This window comes from Salvelinus namaycush, chromosome 6 (assembly GCF_016432855.1).
Source record: "Salvelinus namaycush isolate Seneca chromosome 6, SaNama_1.0, whole genome shotgun sequence".
Classification (NCBI taxonomy): Eukaryota; Metazoa; Chordata; class Actinopteri; order Salmoniformes; family Salmonidae; genus Salvelinus; species Salvelinus namaycush.
Genome location: NC_052312.1, coordinates 45,153,176 through 45,173,020, shown reverse-complemented (window position 1 = coordinate 45,173,020; position 19,845 = coordinate 45,153,176). Strand labels below are relative to the sequence as shown.

General features: G+C 45.2%; 1 protein-coding gene across 1 annotated transcript in view; it reads right to left on the bottom strand.

Moving 5' to 3' along the window:
* The window catches only part of LOC120050079 (fatty acyl-CoA reductase 1-like), a 60,074-nt gene extending 45,166 nt beyond the window's left edge, over nucleotides 1-14,908 (bottom strand). Inside the window, exon 1 of the mRNA XM_038996713.1 lies at nucleotides 14,756-14,908. The gene's annotated coding sequence lies outside the window, so the exon portion shown is untranslated. The remainder of the gene's footprint in view (nucleotides 1-14,755) is intronic.
* Between the last annotated feature and the right edge of the window lie 4,937 nt (nucleotides 14,909-19,845).

Here is a 19,845-nt window from a genome sequence, read left to right as displayed (position 1 = left end):
TTCAACATGCCAACAACACATTTTCTCAGATACCTCCAAATCAGGAATTTCTTAAGGACACATATCCCACAGTATGGCATGAAGCCAAATAGTCCTACATTAGATAGCTTGATCCTTGTCAAACCCCATTCAAAAGGGTCGGTCTCTAGACTGTATGATGTGCTACAGACCCACATAGAGGTATCCACAGACACCATTAAAAGGGCTTGGGAACAAGAACTTGGTTCAGAAATCTCAGATGAGGACTGGGTAGAAGCTCTCAGGAATATAAACCACAGTTCAGTGAATGCCAGACACAACCTTGTACAGTTTAAGGTGATACACAGGTTACATTACTCAAAAGTAAAACTGCATAAAATATTCCCGGACACCTCACCACTGTGTGAGAGGTGCAAGCAGGAGGAGGGGACGTTGACCCACTTATTCTGGACATGCCCTAAGTTACATGCTTACTGGGCTCTCATTTTTGATTACTTATCTAAGGCCTTTGATAGAGTTCTAGCCCCAGACCCAGTGATCGCTCTGTTTGGTACAGTTGATAGGAATAACCAGGAAGGGAAAGCTGTCTCTCTTTGTACTCTATTAGCCAAAAGGCTCATATTGCAATTTTGGAAATTGGAGACTGTACCTACCTTTGAAATGTGGTTACGGGATTTAGGGAATGTAATACATATGGAAAAGATTCGATACAATACCTCCAATAGAAGTCCATTGTTTTACAAAATATGGCAGCCGATACTGGATAAATGGTCTAGTCCCACTTCATAACTGGGCTGACGATCTGCTGCTACTCTGTGCTGTACTCTACTCAATATTTACTTTTGGCTTAACTACACTGCTTGTAATGACTATATGCTGTCTTCTTATACATGTACCATCTAATAGGATTTTGTTTTTTTTTGTGTGTGAGTTAACTTTTGTTTTGTCCTCTAAATTGGCCATCCCATTCAACAGTACAATGAATGTCATTGTTTGTATTGCTGTCTTTTTTATTTCATTTTTATTGGAAAATAATAAACATATAATAAAAAATATAAAAATCATGTTAAAATATTGAATATGACAGTAATAATATATCATACATACAGTAAAATACAAGCCTATATGTTCACGTATTTCAGTAATGGACACATCCACTCAATCGCATGACATTTTGAAAGCCACACAGACCAAAATGATGTGATCCCATGAAAACACACACGCACTGGTAGTCCTGTCCACACACACTCTGGTAGTCCTGTTCACTCACACACACACACACACACACACACACACACACACACACACACACACACACTGGTAGTCCTGTCCACACACACTCTGGTAGTCCTGTTCACTCACTCACACACACACACACACACACACACACACACACACACACACACACACACACACACACACACACACACACACAGGTAGTCCTGTTCACACACACACAAGTAAAATGTCTGTGACATAAAAAAAACACAAAACCCCTGCATGCCTTTTACAGGCATTACATAATTAAACCATGCTACAGCAAACACAGGAATAGTCTTGGTCCTACATCACATCAGGAAGTGGGGAGTCACTAGTAGAACATCCTGCTGTGTATAATAACTAGTTGGAGCAGTCATTACCAAGGTGTTGGCAGCCCAGTCCCACCTGTCCCTAGGCTGCCACACAGAGACAAGGTGCTGATGGGAACAGGCCCTAATTCACACCAAAGACTCATTACTAAGATTGTGAACAGTTAGCATGTCAGGCTAACAGGGGGCTGCTTAGTTAGAACCCATTCATCACAGGCTGGGACTGTGGACCAGTGACTCAATCCCCTAATGTGGAAAAAGGGATATCGTTGCAGCCAAAACCACCGACTTCTCAATGTTTCCTGCATCACTGCAGGAGCTTCAAATCAAGTGCTTTTAGATCTGGGATGACTGATCAATAATTCACTTATTCCATTTCTCCCTGTCAACTGATGCCTATATGATAGATTTCTACTATTGACATGAAGGACGCATGAAAGTGAAGTCTATTTCCAGCCTTGACTTGAGTGACAGGCCCCGAGTAATCATGAGACCAGACTGAAGTCAGGAGTCGTGACCCAGGCAGACTGATTAGTTTAATCAAGCATTGAGTGGAGAGTCGCGTTACAGTGAACAGGAGATGGAGGGACATGGACATGTGCACAACAACACATCAACGTACTACTACACACTAAATGATGGAGGGGCCTTGATCGCTGCCAGCACGGTCTATAATGAACGAACATTGGGTGTCATTGACAAGCTGTCTGTATTCCATCTATTGGTCTTACATTGTGACTATAGGCCATGATAAGACCAGGAGTTTTTAATGTTCAAGTCACCAGGTACCTAATAGGTAAGATGGAAATAGAGGGTTGAAAGTAAGAACCGGGAGTTTTTCCTGACCACAATCCTAGTCCAGAAGAAAACTCTTAGCTCAAGTTGGGAGGCTTCAGGTGGTAAAAGCAGGAAGGGGGTTAGGCTAGATCAGGGATGGGCAACTCCAGTCCTTGGGGCTGGAGAGGTTTCACACTTTTACCCCATCCCTAGAAAACACAGCTCTTTAAACAAATTGCATTCTAAACTGAAAACCATGATTAGTTGATTTTTGTAGTCAGGTGTGTTAGCTGGGGCGAAAGTGTGACACCAATCAGGCCCCCGAGGACTGGATTTGCCCATCCCTGGGCTAGATTAAGACGCGGGGAAATGATATACCACTCCCAGGCAGATTACAGTATTGTAAAATATTTATTTCCTTCCATGAACTCGGCACACAAGAAGAAAATCTCCAACAAACATAGACAAGATGTTCTAACACGTAGCATTAGCACACAACCATCTGTAAAGTAGAGGTACAACCTATAAAAGCTCACAGATATCAAGGGATATGTAGGCCTATTCTTCTTTCACAGGAGAACAATTCACAAAGGAATATTTTTTATGTCGGTTTTTATCCTTTTAATGCCAAGAGCGCCAAAGACAATTTTCCATTTTGTGTTAACCTAATGGACAAAAAAGTTTTCTTTCAAATCTAACTAACTAGATTTTGGGCCGGGAGTTGTTGTTGTGTTCATTTGGTTGTTCGGGGAAAAGAGGATACAATCAGCTTTGACCTTCTGCTGGGTACAAGGCTGGTCGGAGTGAGAAATTAAATAAATGCTGCTCTTACAGCTCCCAGCTGTCTCTAAGGTTATTCTCAGAGACACCGCTACTGCTATAAAGTCTTGTCCCACTTATCTCACACTGTGAAAATATTCCAAACACAGACAATTACGTTGTTAGCTTCACAGTGCTCTTCCAGTAGGTGACAGACATTCTTGAGACATTCAGGTGAGGGTAAGACATTCTTGAGACATTCAGGTGAGGGTAAGACATTCTTGAGACATTCAGGTGAGGGTAAGACATTCTTGAGACATTCAGGTGAGGGTAAGACATTCTTGACACATTCAGGTGAGGGTAAGACATTCTTGAGACATTCAGGTGAGGGTAAGACATTCTTGAGACATTCAGGTGAGGGTAAGACATTCTTGACACATTCAGGTGAGGGTAAGACATTCTTGAGACATTCAGGTGAGGGTAAGACATTCTTGAGACATTCAGGTGAGGGTAAGACATTCTTGAGACATTCAGGTGAGGGTAAGACATTCTTGAGACATTCAGGTGAGGGTAAGACATTCTTGAGACATTCAGGTGAGGGTAAGACATTCTTGAGACATTCAGGTGAGGGTAAGACATTCTTGACACATTCAGGTGAGGGTAAGACATTCTTGAGACATTCAGGTGAGGGTAAGACATTCTTGAGACATTCAGGTGAGGGTAAGACATTCTTGACACATTCAGGTGAGGGTAAGACATTCTTGAGACATTCAGGTGAGAGTAAGACATTCTTGAGACATCCAGGTGAGAGTAAGACATTCTTGAGACATCCAGGTGAGAGTAAGACATTCAGGTGAGGGTAAGACATTCTTGAGACATTCAGGTGAGGGTAAGACATTCTTGAGACATTCAGGTGAGGGTAAGACATTCTTGAGACATCCAGGTGAGAGTAAGACATTCTTGAGACATCCAGGTGAGAGTAAGACATTCTTGAAACATTCACAAGGATGTCAAACCCTTGCGTGTGTCGTCACATGGACTGTTTGGCTCTATCATTACCGTATAGAGAAGCTGTTAGCCTATAGCATACTGGCCTATAGCTATCATTTGGGATAACATCACTGCCGACATTTAAACAGTCTCATAACTCAGGCACGCGCACACACACACACACACATATTGGCCTCTGTCACGGCTGTCCTCGCTGACAGAAGGTGTGGACCAAAACGCAGAGTGGTTAGTGTTCATTCTTTTAATAAAAGTCAACAAAACACTTCAAAATACAAAAACAACCAACGTGACAAAACCGAAACCGTCCTGTGTGGCAACAAAACCTCCACAGGAACAAACACCCACAAAACACAAGTGAAACCCTGGCTGCCTTAGTATGATTCTCAATCAGGGACAACGATTCACAGCTGTCTCTGATTGAGAATCATACCAGGCCGAACACAAAATCCCAACATAGAAAAACACACATAGACAACCCACCCCAACTCATGCCCTGACCAACTAAATAAATAAAAGGAAAAAGGAACAATAGGTCAGGAACGTGACATAACCCCCCCCTTAAGGTGCGAACTCCGGGCGCACCAGCATAAAGTCTAGGGGAGGGTCTGGGTGGGCGTCTGTCCACGGTGGCGGCTCTGGCGCTGGTCGTGGTCCCCACCCCACCATAGTCAACCCCCGCTTCCGTGGCCTCCTCCCAATATCCACCCTCCATGTCAATCCCACTATTCCAAAGAGCAGTAACAGACTGAGGGGTAGCACCTGACTGAGGGGCAGCACCGGATTGAGGGGCAGCACCGGACTGAGGGGCAGCACCGGACTGAGGGGCAGCACCGGACTGAGGGGCGGATCCTGGCTGGCTGGCTCTGGCGGATCCTGGCTGGCGGAAGGCTCTGGCGGATCCTGGCTGGCGGAAGGCTCTGGCGGATCCTGGCTGGCGGAAGGCTCTGGCGGATCCTGGCTGGCGGAAGGCTCTGGCGGATCCTGGCTGGCGGAAGGCTCTGGCGGATCCTGGCTGGCGGAAGGCTCTGGCGGATCCTGGCTGGCTGGCTCTGGCGGATCCTGGCTGGCTGGCTCTGGCGGATCCTGGCTGGCTGGCTCCGGCAGCTCCTGGCTGGCTGGCAGCTCCTGGCTGGACGGCTCTGGCTGGTCCTGGCTGGACGGCTCTGGCTGGTCCTGGCTGGACGGCTCTGGCTGGTCCTGGCTGGACGGCTCTGGCTGGTCCTGGCTGGACGGCTCTGGCTGGTCCTGGCTGGACGGCTCTGGCTGGTCCTGGCTGGACGGCACTGGCTGGTCCTGGCTGGACGGCTCTGAAGGCTCGGAACAGACGGGCAGCGCTGGGCAGGCAGACAGTTCAGACCACGCTGGGCAGGCAGACAGTTCAGGCAGCGCTGAGCAGGCAAGCAGCGCAGGCGGCGTTGGGCAGACGGCCGACTCTGACCTGCTGAGGCGCACAGTAAGCCTGGTGCGTGGTGCCGGAACTGGAGGCACTGGGCTGGAGACACGCACCACAGGGAGAGTGCGTGGAGGAGGAACAGGGCTCTGGAAACGCACTGGAAGCCTGGTGCGTGGTGTCGGCACTGATGGTACTGGGCTGGGGTGGGAAGGTGGCGCCGGATATACCGGACCGTGAAGGAGGACACGCGCTCTTGAGCACCGAGCCTCCCCAACCCTACCAGGTTGAATGGTCCCCGTAGCCCTGCCAGTGCGGCGAGGTGGAATAGCCCGCACTGGGCTATGCAGGCGAACCGGGGACACCACCTGTAAGGCTGGTGCCATGTACGCCGGCCCGAGGAGACGTACTGGAGGCCAGATATGTTGGGCCGGCTTCATGGCACCTGGCTCGATGCCCAACCTAGCCCTCCCAGTGCGGCAAGGTGGAATAGCCCGCACTGGGCTAAGCACGCGTACTGGGGACACCGTGCGCTCCACCGCATAACACGGTATCTGACCAGTACGACGCCCTCTCACTCCACGGTAAGCCCGGGGAGTTGGCTCAGGTATCCAACCCGGCTTCGCCACACTCCCCTTTAGCTCCCCCCCAAGAAATTTTTGGGTGAGCCTCTCGGGCTTCCGTGCTAGCCGCGTACCCTCATACCTCCGGTTCCTCTCTCCGGTTGCCTCTGCTCTCCTCGCTGCCTCCAGCTGTTCCCATGGGAGGCGATCCTTTCCAGCCAGGATCTCCTCCCATGTGTAGCAACCCTTGCCGTTCAAGACGTCTTCCCATGTCCATTCCTCTGTCTGTCTCTGCTGCTGTCGCTGCCCTTCTCCACTCCGCTTGGTCCGTTTGTGGTGGGTGTTTCTGTCACGGCTGTCCTCGCTGACAGAAGGTGTGGACCAAAACGCAGAGTGGTTAGTGTTCATTCTTTTAATAAAAGTCAACAAAACACTTCAAAATACAAAAACAACCAACGTGACAAAACCGAAACCGTCCTGTGTGGCAACAAAACCTCCACAGGAACAAACACCCACAAAACACAAGTGAAACCCTGGCTGCCTTAGTATGATTCTCAATCAGGGACAACGATTCACAGCTGTCTCTGATTGAGAATCATACCAGGCCGAACACAAAATCCCAACATAGAAAAACACACATAGACAACCCACCCCAACTCATGCCCTGACCAACTAAATAAATAAAAGGAAAAAGGAACAATAGGTCAGGAACGTGACAGCCTCCTGGTCTCCATTCCCTCTCTTAACCCATTTAACCCAGTCTAGAGATGGAAAATCACTACCTCTTCTCAATGATGCTTTATGATATTCTGTAAACAGAATACCCGTGTCCTTTCCCAGTTCCCACAACACGGCTCTGGTCTGAAACAGCCAACAGGTCCACAGACATCATAGGGAGGCAGCTAGTGTTGAATTTATATCCCTGCTTTGAGGCGTAAATGTTCCATCAAATGAACTGTTAACAGTGTGTCAGGCAGCTGGGCAGCCCCCGCCCCCGTCTCCCCTTCCCATCCAAAGGCCATTCATCCTTGGGGTCTGACAGGTCCCCTCCTTGATCCCTTGCCTCCCCTGCTCATAAATACAGGGACTGGGTACAATGGCCTTTAGTGCTGACACAGCGGAATCTGGGTCTCCCATGAGGGATGTGGGTCAGGTGCAAGAACAGCGTTTGCTTCCTTCCTCTTTCCTCTGCCTCAGTTGTTCTCCTCCCTTCTTCTCCTCCTTTCTTCTTGGTATTTTCCTCTGCTTCTTTTCTCTTCTATTGTCTATTTCTCTTGCTCTAATGCTATTTAATGATCCTTCCTTCATTCTTTTGAACTCATGACAAAACGTTTCCTTATAAGAGGGTCTTCAGACTTATAAGACTTTTCACAAAAAATACCCATGTCTTCTGTATACTGCAATGTAAACTTGCGAACTTGGTGTCAGTAAACGCCGGCAAAAAAGCGTAATGAAATTATTGCCAGCAGAGCTGGTTAGGCTGTTTTGATGTTATCCAGAGGTAAACAAATCATCAGTCAAGTGTGCACTCTGAACGCTCCGAGAGCGAAACGAGATGGGTGGGGTTAAAGCTTAAGAAGGTGTGAACGATGCTGAGTGGGTGTAGACAAAGAAGAGCTCTTCCCTACATACCAAAACATTCAAAGGCCATTTTCTCAAAAGTGAGTTTACAAGTTTATCAACTTTCAAAGCAGAATTACTTTCCCGTAGTTCCTAAAAAATGCAGTGTATGATATACCATTTTGTAGCTCTGAGTCTCTACTTTTATCAAATGTAAAAAACACCATTTCAAATTTTGCTACATAAGACCGAATCCAGGTGGTGAGTCACATATAAAGTCTAGTCCGGCAGGCCTGGGCAACTCCAGGCCTCAGGGGCCTGATTGGTGTCACAGTTTTGCCCTATCCCCAGCTAACACACCTGACTCCAATAATCAACTAATCCTGATCTTCAGTTAAAAATGCAATTAGTTTAAATCAGGTGTGTTTTCTAGGGATGGGGGAATAGTGTGACACCAATCATGTCCCCGAGGACTGGAGTTGCCCAGGCCTGTGTGAATGTGCATAGGGTCAGTGCAAGATAGAGAGTGCAGATAGTTTGGGGTACCATTAATTGACTATTTAGCAGTCTGGACATTTAGCAGTCTTATGGCTTGGGGGTAGAAGCTGTCTCGGAGCCTGTCTCTGAATTTTTCAGGCCTTCCTCTGACACCGCCTGATGTAGAGGTCCTGGATGGCAAGGAGCTTGGCCCTAGTGATGCACTGGGCTGTCTGCACCACCCTCTCTAGCACTTTGCGGTCAAGGGCAGTACATTTGCCATACCAAGCGGTGATGCAGCCAGTCAAGATGCTCTCGATGGTGCAGCTGTAGAGGATCCGAGGGCCCATGCCAAATCTTGTCAGCTTCCTGAGGGGGAAGAGGTGATGCCTCTTCACGACTGTGCGGGTATGTGTGGACCATGTCCTTAGTGATGTGGACGCAAAGGAACTTGAAGCTCTTGACCCGTTCCACACCAGCCACGTCGATGTGGATGGGGGCGTCCTCTCCCCTCTTTCTCCTATAGACCACGATCAGCTCCTTGGTCTTACTGACGTTGAGGGAGAGGTTGTCGTTCTGGCACCACACTGCTAAGTCACTGGCCTCCTCCCTGTAGGCAGACCCATCGCCGTCGGTGATCAGGCCTACCACCGTTGTGTCGTCAGCAAACTTGATGGTGTTGGAGTCGTGCGTGGCCACGCAGTCGTGGGTAAACAGGGAGCACAGGAGGGAACTAAGCACACGCCCCTGAGAGCCCCAGTGTTTAGGGTCAGCGTGGCGGAGGTGTTGTTGCCTACCCTCGTCTCCTGGGGCCGGCCCATCAGGAAGTATTGGATCCAGTTGCAGGAGGGGTTCAGTCCTAGGGTCCCTAGCTTGGTGATGTGCTTGGAGGGGACTATGGTGTTGAACGCTGAGCTGTGGTCTATGAGCAGTATTCTCACATAGTTATTTCCTCTTTTCTTCAGGTGGGAGAGGGCAGTGTGAAGTGAAATTGAAATTGCGTCATCTGTGGATCTGTTGGGGTGGTATGCAAATTGATGGTCAGCTTGAAACATGTTGGGATTACAGACTGGGACAACGAGAGATTGAAATTGTCTGTGAAGACACTTGCTAGCTGGTCTGCGCATGCTTCGAGAACGCTCCCTGGCATTCCATCTGGCCCGGTGGCCTTGTGATTGTTAACCTGTTTAAATGATTGGCTCACATCAGCCATGGAGAGCGAGATCAGACAGTCATCCAGAAAAAAAGGGTTTTCATTCAAGGCACAGTGTTACATTCCTAATTTGGGAGTTCTGCATAGTTGGACAACTCATGGCTGGGTTTCCCTTTGTAATCCATTATCACCTGCAAGCCCTGCCACATACGACGAGCATCGGAGCCGGTGTAATAGGATTCCACCTTCCTCCTATATTGTTCTTTTGCAAATATAATAGGAAGGATACTGTATAGCGTTACTGTACTTTTATATTCCTATGGGTGGGGTAATCATTCATTTTTGATATGCTAACGTTACTTGATCATTAAGCATGTTGTTAGTTAGCTAGCTAGCAGGAGTTAGCTGTGTATTGTCAGCTAATTTCATGTGTACGGACGAGAAAATGAACTCTTTAATTGTAGGGCTGGGAATTGCCAGGGACCTCACGATACAATTTTATCATGATGCTTAGGTGCCGATACGATATGTATTGCGATTCTTTCAATTCTCACAATTCTATATGTATTGCGATTCAATAACGGGATTTTATTGCAACTACGTGTTTCCAACATATTGCTCACCATATGTCTGCTGCAGAGGGACAAGAGAGAGCCATAAGAAAACCAATTGGCTCCCTAAGATAGAGAGAAAGCTATGAAGGAAAAATATTGGAGTTTTGGTGCAGGTACAACGATATGATACATCGTAAAAAATGATCTGCACATGATTTGGTTGCATTATTCAATATTGTAATATGTTTTAGTAGAAAAGTTGCTTGGATTATTAAATCATTTTTGCTTAACTTATTGGCTACTTTGATATTTTCAATTTGAACTGCGGACCAAGAATGCATGTAGTGTGAATTAAAAAGTACAAATCTCTTTGGCCACTCCGTTCCTCAGACTCTCCTTCAGCTCTCGTAGTGGGAATAGTGCCATATTTAACAGAGTGTGTGTTTAGTGTTACTCACATCCTGCTGTGCCAACTCTCTCCATGACAGGATTAGCATCTCCACTGGCACCGAGCACACAAATCTCACAAAACCAAATCAGCCAGTTAAATAGATTACATGGTCACACTAATTATGGGACTGTATTGGAACAGAAGCAAAGTTGAAGTAATGGTATCACAGATATGCCTCGAATAAGTTAACTAAAGCAGTAATAAACATCCTACAAAGCAAGTGGCCTAAATTGTTTCCTTTCCCATTGCTTCAGTCTAATGTGTTTGTATTGACTTAGGGTGAAGCGCACCATCATGTCCCATTAACATAGCTCCTGTGCCTGACCTCTTCAACCCATCACAGGAAACACATTAGACTACACTTCTCCTTCCCTATGCATTTCCCTACATGATTCATTCACTTCATAGACAATCCCAACAGCATGCAGGTCCTTGCATTCAACATATGAGACTGTTAAAGTTTGAGGTCTACCTTTTCTTCAGCAATTTTTTAGTGGAGTCATTAAAAGTAGCAATCAGCAGTTAAAATAACAACAAAGCATCTCCCCACCACTGTGTGGGTAAAAAGCAGGGGGATAGGGCTGGAGCAATGTAACCAGTCTCAAATTCAAAGACAGAGCTATGGATTTAAGGACTGACCATCCATGTTTGAAACATGTTTTTTAAGATATACAGCATTTGTTTATATTTACTTTGTTTACAAACATTGGAGTAAAAAAAGCTCATATTTTGAATTCTGATGGGATACGACAGTTGACTAAGCTCAATGGATACATATCATTCATGTAAAACTCCAAAAATGGATGTAGCAACTTCTGACTGCTCCTTTAAGTATCTGTTTGAGGAGGTTATTTACGGTAACATAGTTGAGGAGTTCATGCAGTGGAATATCTCTGATTCTCAACAGGTGTGTTTTTCTTTTCCCCCTTAGGTCCAGGGCACCTACAGCACAACCTACAGATACAGCGCGCCACATCACATGAGCTTTATGCCACAAAACTCCACCCAAATACCCATCCACCCACAAGCATCCTGATGTGTTTGCATAACACAAAGCCTCTTTGACAAAAAACCCTGCAGGTCTCCAAACTAACCATACTGGTTTTGACAGATTCAGACCTGCTCTACACGTAGATGCTTCTAGAAGTGCTTTTGAGGCTGTTGCACAACTCTTCCACCCCAAACGTGTACTTCCAGAAATGAACACGAGTTGAAAGGAGGACGGGACCACCCATGATACATCTGTGATGTGCATGCCACCCTGTTCTCTGCGGGCAATGGGCAAGAGCATGGTGGCAAAGCGCGCCAGGAGAATAAAACACACTTTGGCACCGAGAAAGAAAGCACAGCGGCTGTTTCGAGGAGAGGGGGGAGTGAGAGAGCAAGAGAAAAAGAGAGAGAGGGAGATAAAGTGAGTAAGAGAGACTAAGCTGTCTGATTCTGCTGTTATGATGTGGCCCTTTCTGGGTGTAGATCGTGGCTTCCCCCTCTCCCACTCTCTCCTACACTCAGGTTCTGTTATCTCAGGTCGTAAATTCCTGGCGGAGACTCTCTCCCCCATTTCATGCAGAAAGAGAGACAACAGAGTGAACAAAGGATTTCACGTGGCCGAACGCCTAAATCCCCAAAATGGGAAAATTAAACTACATGTCCACTTGTGAGAATGTGGGAAGGGTCCGTGGATACTTAAGGGACAGTTATGTTGAGTGTGTTTCATTTGGTGACCTCATGAAGGACAGGAAACACACATAACTATATCTCTGAATGTGTACATTTCTCAACTATGGTGTTTGCATCTAATTGTTGTATAAAATTAAGGAGTATAGATTAAACTATTTGTGAAATGATGTAATGTGATGTTAAACCTTTAATTTAAGAAAATTGTATTCCCTGTAAAGTTTAACTAGTCAGCGGCCACGCCCCCTGAGCACAGACATAATCAGGCGTCATAGAACCGCCCTCTTCTACTGTTACGAATAAAAGCCCCTCCTAAGAAAATCCTCTTCAGACTAAGCAAACCCACAACGAGAGCTGTGATTGCGAAGAGTTAAGTACCAAAACTAGAAAACGATACCACGTGGAGTATTGGCTACACGGCTGGAAATGGTTCAACTCTGAGACTATCGATCCCTACAGAATAAGAGCAAATCTTAGATACTAATTACTAGTCTGCAGCTAGAAATTATGTAAACCTGGGATGCAAAAACCGACAACCGTCGAAACATCTATCCTAAGAATAATGGACGCCTGACATATCCATTACAACAGACACTATCAGGAGCCACCGATAGACCTACAACCACTCACTGATGAACTGACTCTCCAGCAGACAGACTGACGATTCCAACAGAGAAGATCACAATGACATGTGGGAGTAAATATATTGATGAGTGCGTGTTCATGTGCAAAGGATTATCATTTCAATGAATATAATTATCAACTGTGTGTAGTGATCCCTTTTGTCTTTCCCGCTCCTTTCTCAGTCCACACCCCCTTCTCTGCATTTCTGTGATTATTTAGTTAGTTAGTAAATAAATGATTGAGCCAATTGGTGTATGGATGGTTTATAGTAAAGGCTGGGTTTGTGCAGATAAGCAACAATTTACGACGTTCAGATGAGACTGACTTGAGGTAAAGAATAATTAATTAATAGAAGACTAATTGATCAGATATTAAAATAAAAATTATATATTTGTAATCTGAAGATTTTCCGTGGTGCCCCAACTTCCTAGTTAATTCAATTTACATGATTAGTTTAATCACGTAATAATAATTACAGAGAATTGATTTGATAAAATAACAGTATATAACAATAACACCTTTAATGATGCCAAAGACACGACACTGCCTTTCCACACTAAGAAATAAGAGAGGGAGAGGCAGGAGAGCGAGAGGAGAGGAGAGAATGAGACGGAGGAGAAGCATGGCTCAGAGACAGTAAAGAAGAGAGAAAGAGAGAGTGCAGTGAGCACAAAGGAATGGAGAGGGTATGCCCCTGGAAATTGAGGGTGTAATTTAGACTTCCTTAATGCTCAGTCAAGAGGGTCAACGGTCATCTCTAGCGTAATGTTCTCAGGAAATTGCATTACTACGTACCTTACTGGAATGAGTGTACAAGAATGTAGCGCTGCTTTTACATGGACTTTTATGAGGGGAATGAAGTGTCAATGTGTACTCTGTCAGGTTGCTACACCATGCACAAACTCATACACATAACTACTTGGCTGTGAACAAGAGCAGATCATCACTGAGGTCTCCCAACAGAACAAAAAGTAAATATAGGCCAGTGCCAGTCTCTGAGGATAATTCAACCTATCTGTGACATCTACGTTTATTAACCACCGCAAGACATTACCTTCCTATGTTTTCGTTCTTTTTTAAACTGATGACAAGTGACATAATGTGACAAGCTATTTCTCACACCACATACCTCCGGACCCCAACACCTGGCTCAAAGCGCACTGACATATTTGGTGCTTGCAGAGGTCAATTTGGCCTTCACTCTCCGTCTCCTCGCCTCTGCAGGGTTGTATAAGGTCAACAGGGATTCTCACACATTCAAAAGTTAGGAGCCCATCAAGGTGCACATATAGGCTTAAGGTCAGGGGTCAGCCACCTCAGATATGTTGTAAAGGACTATATGAAGTCAAATTCAAATCTGACGACTGGAAGTCCCACATAATACAGTGGTGGATGCTAGCTAATTCTAATGGCCAATGATAGCAAAATACACATTGTCATAATGCGATATCCAACATTATCTACAACATTATCTCCTGTTAATTTTGGAGGCATTTTAATTCGGGAATAAATTCTCAGGCAGTTGCACAACATAGATAATAATACTGTCAAAACACCTCTCTCCCCACAAAATAGAGAACGCGTGCTTCACTTTCAGCGCGCAGAGAGCAGTCGCGGATTACTCAATAAATGAGCGCCAGCGCTGATTCCCCATGAGAAAGCGATGCACAATAAACCAATATGACAGTTCCATCTGAGTCATTTTACCGGCTTTTATACCGCCTCCTTTTATTCAGCAGCATTTATCTAGCCGAGTTATTCAATTATTTTGGGCTATTGCAAGCTAGTCTATGTGTGCCTACAAGGAACAATATTTACGCACGCAGACATATTTGGAAGATTTACAAAAAGAGACCTCCCTCACCTTCCAGAAAGCTATATGCTGTAGAGACTGTTTTGGATTGACTTGCCGCTGGTAGATCCGGCACTGTAGCTCGCGCGCACTCACTCATGTTAAGAAATTAATGAAAGCGATCACAGTATGGCTAGGCTAAATTAAATGTGCATCCTAACAAGCTAATGTGCATGTTTTTAAACAAACCGGAGGCGTCAAATGGGCACGCTTTCTACATTCCCATCCCAGACAAATCTGACTGGGGAATGGAGAGAGTCCTTCACTCCAGCGCCTTCTTATCCAATTACACCAAAACGGGATTTGAAGAATTGGAAAAACGAGTCAAATCAATCTTACCTTGGATAGGATATCCTTGTATGTATGTTTTGGCTGTAGGTTTGCGACCCAGAACCGAAACATGCACCTCTCAACTGGGGAATGCAGATATTGCTGCCTGCTCCTACGAACAGTCTCGTTGTGGAATACTTTCACTGTCATAGACCGCGCCAGCCGGCCACTCTCATGTCTCCCCACGGAATACAGAGGAGGAGCGTGGTTATTGATGATATGGGATGAGAGAAACCGGAGGGCGTGTTCCAGACAGACAGAGACGCACCTTTTCTCAGTTATGGAAATCGTTGTTTTCTTTTATTTTGGTTCACCTGAGACGGCCCCTTTCCTGATGCCATCCTTCGTTTTTTTGATGATGGTCAGCAACAAAAGAGAGGCTTTAACACAGGCCACTGTATAACCAAACACATTGGTTGTGAACTGAATTGTATGGATATTGGACACAGGTAACAAACAACCAACCACAGGTGATAGGTTTTCTTCTGCAAGTACCAGCCCACATCTCAACACTCACCACTGTATTGTAGTGTGCACCAGTTGAGTGGTCCCATGAATACCTTATTGTTCATTCAGAAGGAAGCTCACACATCTCCATCAGGTCAAGACATGTTCTATCAATTACTGAATGGACACTTCATGATAGAATATGATAAATTGTCATTAAGTACTTAAAATGTGCTACACACAGGATTTATTTTTCCTTTTGCATTGTAATTTCACAAAATGTTCATAATATATCTGCAGTAATAGTGGAATGATTGTGTTTCACAGTGTTGTGATTGGCTGTGATATTTTCCTACTGATTTCTCCTGCCAAAGCAGCATCTGTTGTCAAAATGGGAAAGCTGTTCTGACTTTGGGGCTGTGTTATCTAGTGGAAATAGTTCTGTCATTTCCTGGTTGCTAAAATTTTACACTGTTCGCTCAATTTCAGTTTATGTGAGAAAGCAAGCGCTTAATAGTGTAGGGAATCATTGTACTATCGAAATCGATGTGAAGTATCTTGCAATTCACCTAGCATTAGGCTGCATTCAAAACAAATGCCAAAAATCGAACAAATCCTATGTGTATCACCTTTAAGGTTGCCAAGGAGCAAGCCTCCATCCATCTGACTCCACCCATCCCAAGAGGGACTTTCATTCATTGTAGGGCAGTGATTTGAATCACCATTCAGGGCAGGGCAGTGATTTGAACCACCATTCAGGGCAGGGCAGTGATTTGCTCTATAAAAAGAAAGTTATGATCACATGAGTTGAGAGCTGTGTACTGTACATATGTTTGGTGATCATACGTGTACAGTAGGCTATATCACCTTAACTATTCACAGGGAAAGTCTGCCTAAGGCCATTCTCTCTGTTTTTCAATGACAAGATTTTATCCTTAAAATAGCAATGGAGTAAAAAGATGAGAAGAGGTAAGAAAGACAGAAGGTCTCTCTCTCTCTCTCTCTCTCAGGACCTAAACTTAAATAACTATTCAACATTTGAAAAAACTGCATTTATTTTCAATGAAACTGAGGAGTAGAAGCTACACTAGATGACTAAAAGTATGTGGACACCTGCTAGTCAAACATCTCATTCCAATATCATGGGCATTAATATGGAGTTGGTCCCCCCTTTGCTGCTATAACAGCATCCACTCTTCTGGGAAGGTTTTCCACTAGATGTTTGAACCTTGCTGTGGGGACTTGCTTCCATTCAGCCACAAGCATTAGTGAGGTCGGGCACTGATGTTGGGCGATTAGGCCTGGCTCGCAGTCGGCATTCCAATTCATCCCAAAGGTGTTCGATGTGGTTGAGGTCAGGGCTCTGTACAGGCCAGTCAAGTTCTTCCACACCGATCTCGACAAACCATTTCTGTATGGACTTTGCTTTGTGCACGGGGCATTGTCATGCTGAAACAAGAAAAGGCATTCCCCAAACTGTTTCCACAAAGGTGTAAGCACAGAATCATCTAGAATGTCATTGTATGCTGTAGCGTTAAGATTTCCCTTCACTGGAACAAAGGGGCCTTAGCCCGAACCATGAAAAACAGCCCCAGACCATTATTTCTACTCCACCAAACTATACAGTTGGCACTGTGCAACTGCTCAGCCTCCGACCACAAGGTACTACAGAGGGTAGTGCGTACGGCCCAGTACATCACTGGGGCCAATCTTCCTGCCATCCAGGACCTCTATACCAGGCGGTATCAGAGGAAGGCTCTAAAAATTGCCAAAGACTCCAGCCACCCTAGTCATAGACAGTTCTCTCTGCTACCACACGGCAAGCATTTCAATGTAAGGTCTACAACTGTTATATTCGGCGCATGTGACAAATACAATTTCATTTGATGCATTGGGGCAGGTAGCTTTCTCCTGGCATCCGCCAAACCCAGATTCGTCCGTCGGACTGCCAGATGGTGAAGCGTAATTCATCACTCCAGAGAACGCGTTCCCACTGCTCCAGAGTCCAATGGCGCGTGCGCTTTACACCACTCAAGCCATTGCACATGGTGATCTTAGGCTTGTATGTGGCTGCTTGGCCATGGAAACCAATTTCATGAAGCTCCTGACGAACAGTTCTTGTGCTGACGTTGTTTCCAGAGGCAGTTTGTTACTCGGGTAGTGAGTGTTGCAACCGAGGACAGATGATTTTTTCACACTATGCGCTTCAGCACTCGGTGGTCCCGTTCTGTGAGCTTGTATGGCCTATTACTTCGCAGCTGAGCTGTTGTTGCTCCTAGACGTTTCCACGTCACAATAACAGCACTTACAGTTGACTGGGGCAGCTCTAGTAGAGCAGACATTTGACAAACTCACTAGTTGGAAAGGTGGCCTCCTATGACGGTGCCACGTTGAAAGTCACTGAGCTCTTCAGTAAGGTCATTCTACTGCAAATGTTTGTCTATGGAGATTGCATGGCTATGTGCTCGATTTTATACACCTGTCAGCAACCGGTGTGGCTGAAATAGCCAAATCCACTAATTTGGAGGGGTGTCCACATACTGCTGGATATATAGTGTATTCATTTCAAATGTTTTTTTATTTGGGGATTTTAATTTAAAATCACTTCCTGAATTGACTTCTCTCAATTCTAATTAACCCCAGCCCTTAGGGTCACTGTGGCTGTAAGGAGGATGAAACACACAGCCCCAGTGTGTGTGTGTGTGTGTGTGTGTGTGTGTGTGTGTGTGTGTGTGTGTGTGTGTGTGTGTGTGTGTGTGTGTGTGAGAGAGAATCGGCTCCGCTCCTCGGTACTACAACAGGAGCCAGAGAAAACAAGGTGACAGATGAAAGGATAAGGAAAGAATGGGAGTGTTTCACTGCTCTGATGCAAGCCTCACCTCATGTAACACATTTCGTTACACAGAGAGGCAGCTGTGGCCTATGGAGAGAGAGAATAGATGTTCCCCTTTGGCCAGGAGAACAAGTAGGGAGACAGGTTTCCCTTGTATCAAAATTGAGGATCCATTGACAGGTCAATATTTCTCAGAGTAACATCTTAAAGACACATTTAATATTTGCGGTAAATGTTTGATGACCCTTGGTCGAGTGTGAGGGAGTGATTCTAACATTCCCTGAGAGAGAGGTAAGGCCATCCGTTCATTCACACCAGATAAATGCCCAGATTTTCCTCATACATTCAGTAGACTAGGGAGTCTGGTACTGGGATGGAATCTGGTACTGTTATCTCATCCAGTAGACCCAGCCTATGGACACTGCCGAGTATCAACCAGCTCTTTTTAAATGTTCTGTGTAAAGAACACAATGTATTCTATGAAGGAAATATACTCCATGAGAGCACCTTGTGACCGCACCCTTCCAATAACCAAGAGACTTATAGCCATTTCCTATTTACCATGTTACACTCTCAAGCATGTCTGAACCCAGTAGGTTTAATGGATGGGGGTTATGATGACAGAAGAAAACCTGCTCTTGGTGGAAATACAAGTTGTGTCTTGACATGTTATCCCAATCAACATTCTTAAATTCAGCTCCTCCATCATAGCTAAGAGTCTGCCTCCAGGTAGTATAACCGGTTCACGAGTCACAGAAGGTATATGAACGCAAAGTTTGTCTTGCACAGTAGCTCTCATTGCGGAACACTTTTTACTGAGGAACATACTTCAGCCCCACCCTTCTTCTAGTTCAGCCTCAGGCTCTGCATCAGCAGGAGGGTTTGTCTGGGTTTCTCCTGCGGTGCCTCTCTCTCTAGGGCAGTGGTCACCAACCGGTCGATCTACAAGCCATTCCTAGTCGATCACTATACATTGATAATGTGAGATTTCAAAACTTTTAAAACCATTACAACTAGAGACAACGAATAGAGCTGCTGTTTTTATGAGTAAGTTCATGTTTCAATTGTTATTCAGCACTGTCAATACTTTGCTAAACATTTTTATAAGCTATTAAATGCGCGTTTCGATAAGCTCGAGTTGTTATTATTCGCGCCTTGTGTCTTTTTTAATATTGAGGAATATGTCACTTTCTCTGGTCATAGGAGTAACAACATGAATTGGTGCATGAAGCAGAAGTAATGCAGTGCGACTTAAGTTTCGTCATCAGCTGGAAGATTATGTCCTTTTCTCAACGGAGGGCGGGAGTGAGGAGGGATGGTAGGTCGCGTGAGAGGCAGCCTCACTGCTGCTCCCTCCATCCCTCAGACTGACCATCAGATGCAGGCCATCAGTCCAGTAAAAAAAGAAGCACATTATTATACTCACTTAGCTGTGCCTCACAAGTAATACAACACATAATATATTACCAGTGTGATCATGTACCTACAGTTTTGAAATACAGTTTCAAAATGGTCTGAGAAGAACGTAAAAGAACGTAAAATAAAGTAGACCAGATTCGAGTGCCTGTTAAAATCGTAGGAGGAATATTTGGAACAGCTTAAATATGTTAAATAACCTATGCATTTATATATAAGAAAATGTTACGAAACGATGCAGAAAACCAAAAACGAGTCTACAATGCTCTCTAGTGGAAACAACAAGAATGTACAATAGTCAATTTGAAATCAGGGATTTGCCTTCTTTCCTTACACAGCACTGCCATCATGTGGTCATAAGGTTGGGGAGATCCTGCTGTAAGTACCTCCGGGCAAGTTGAGT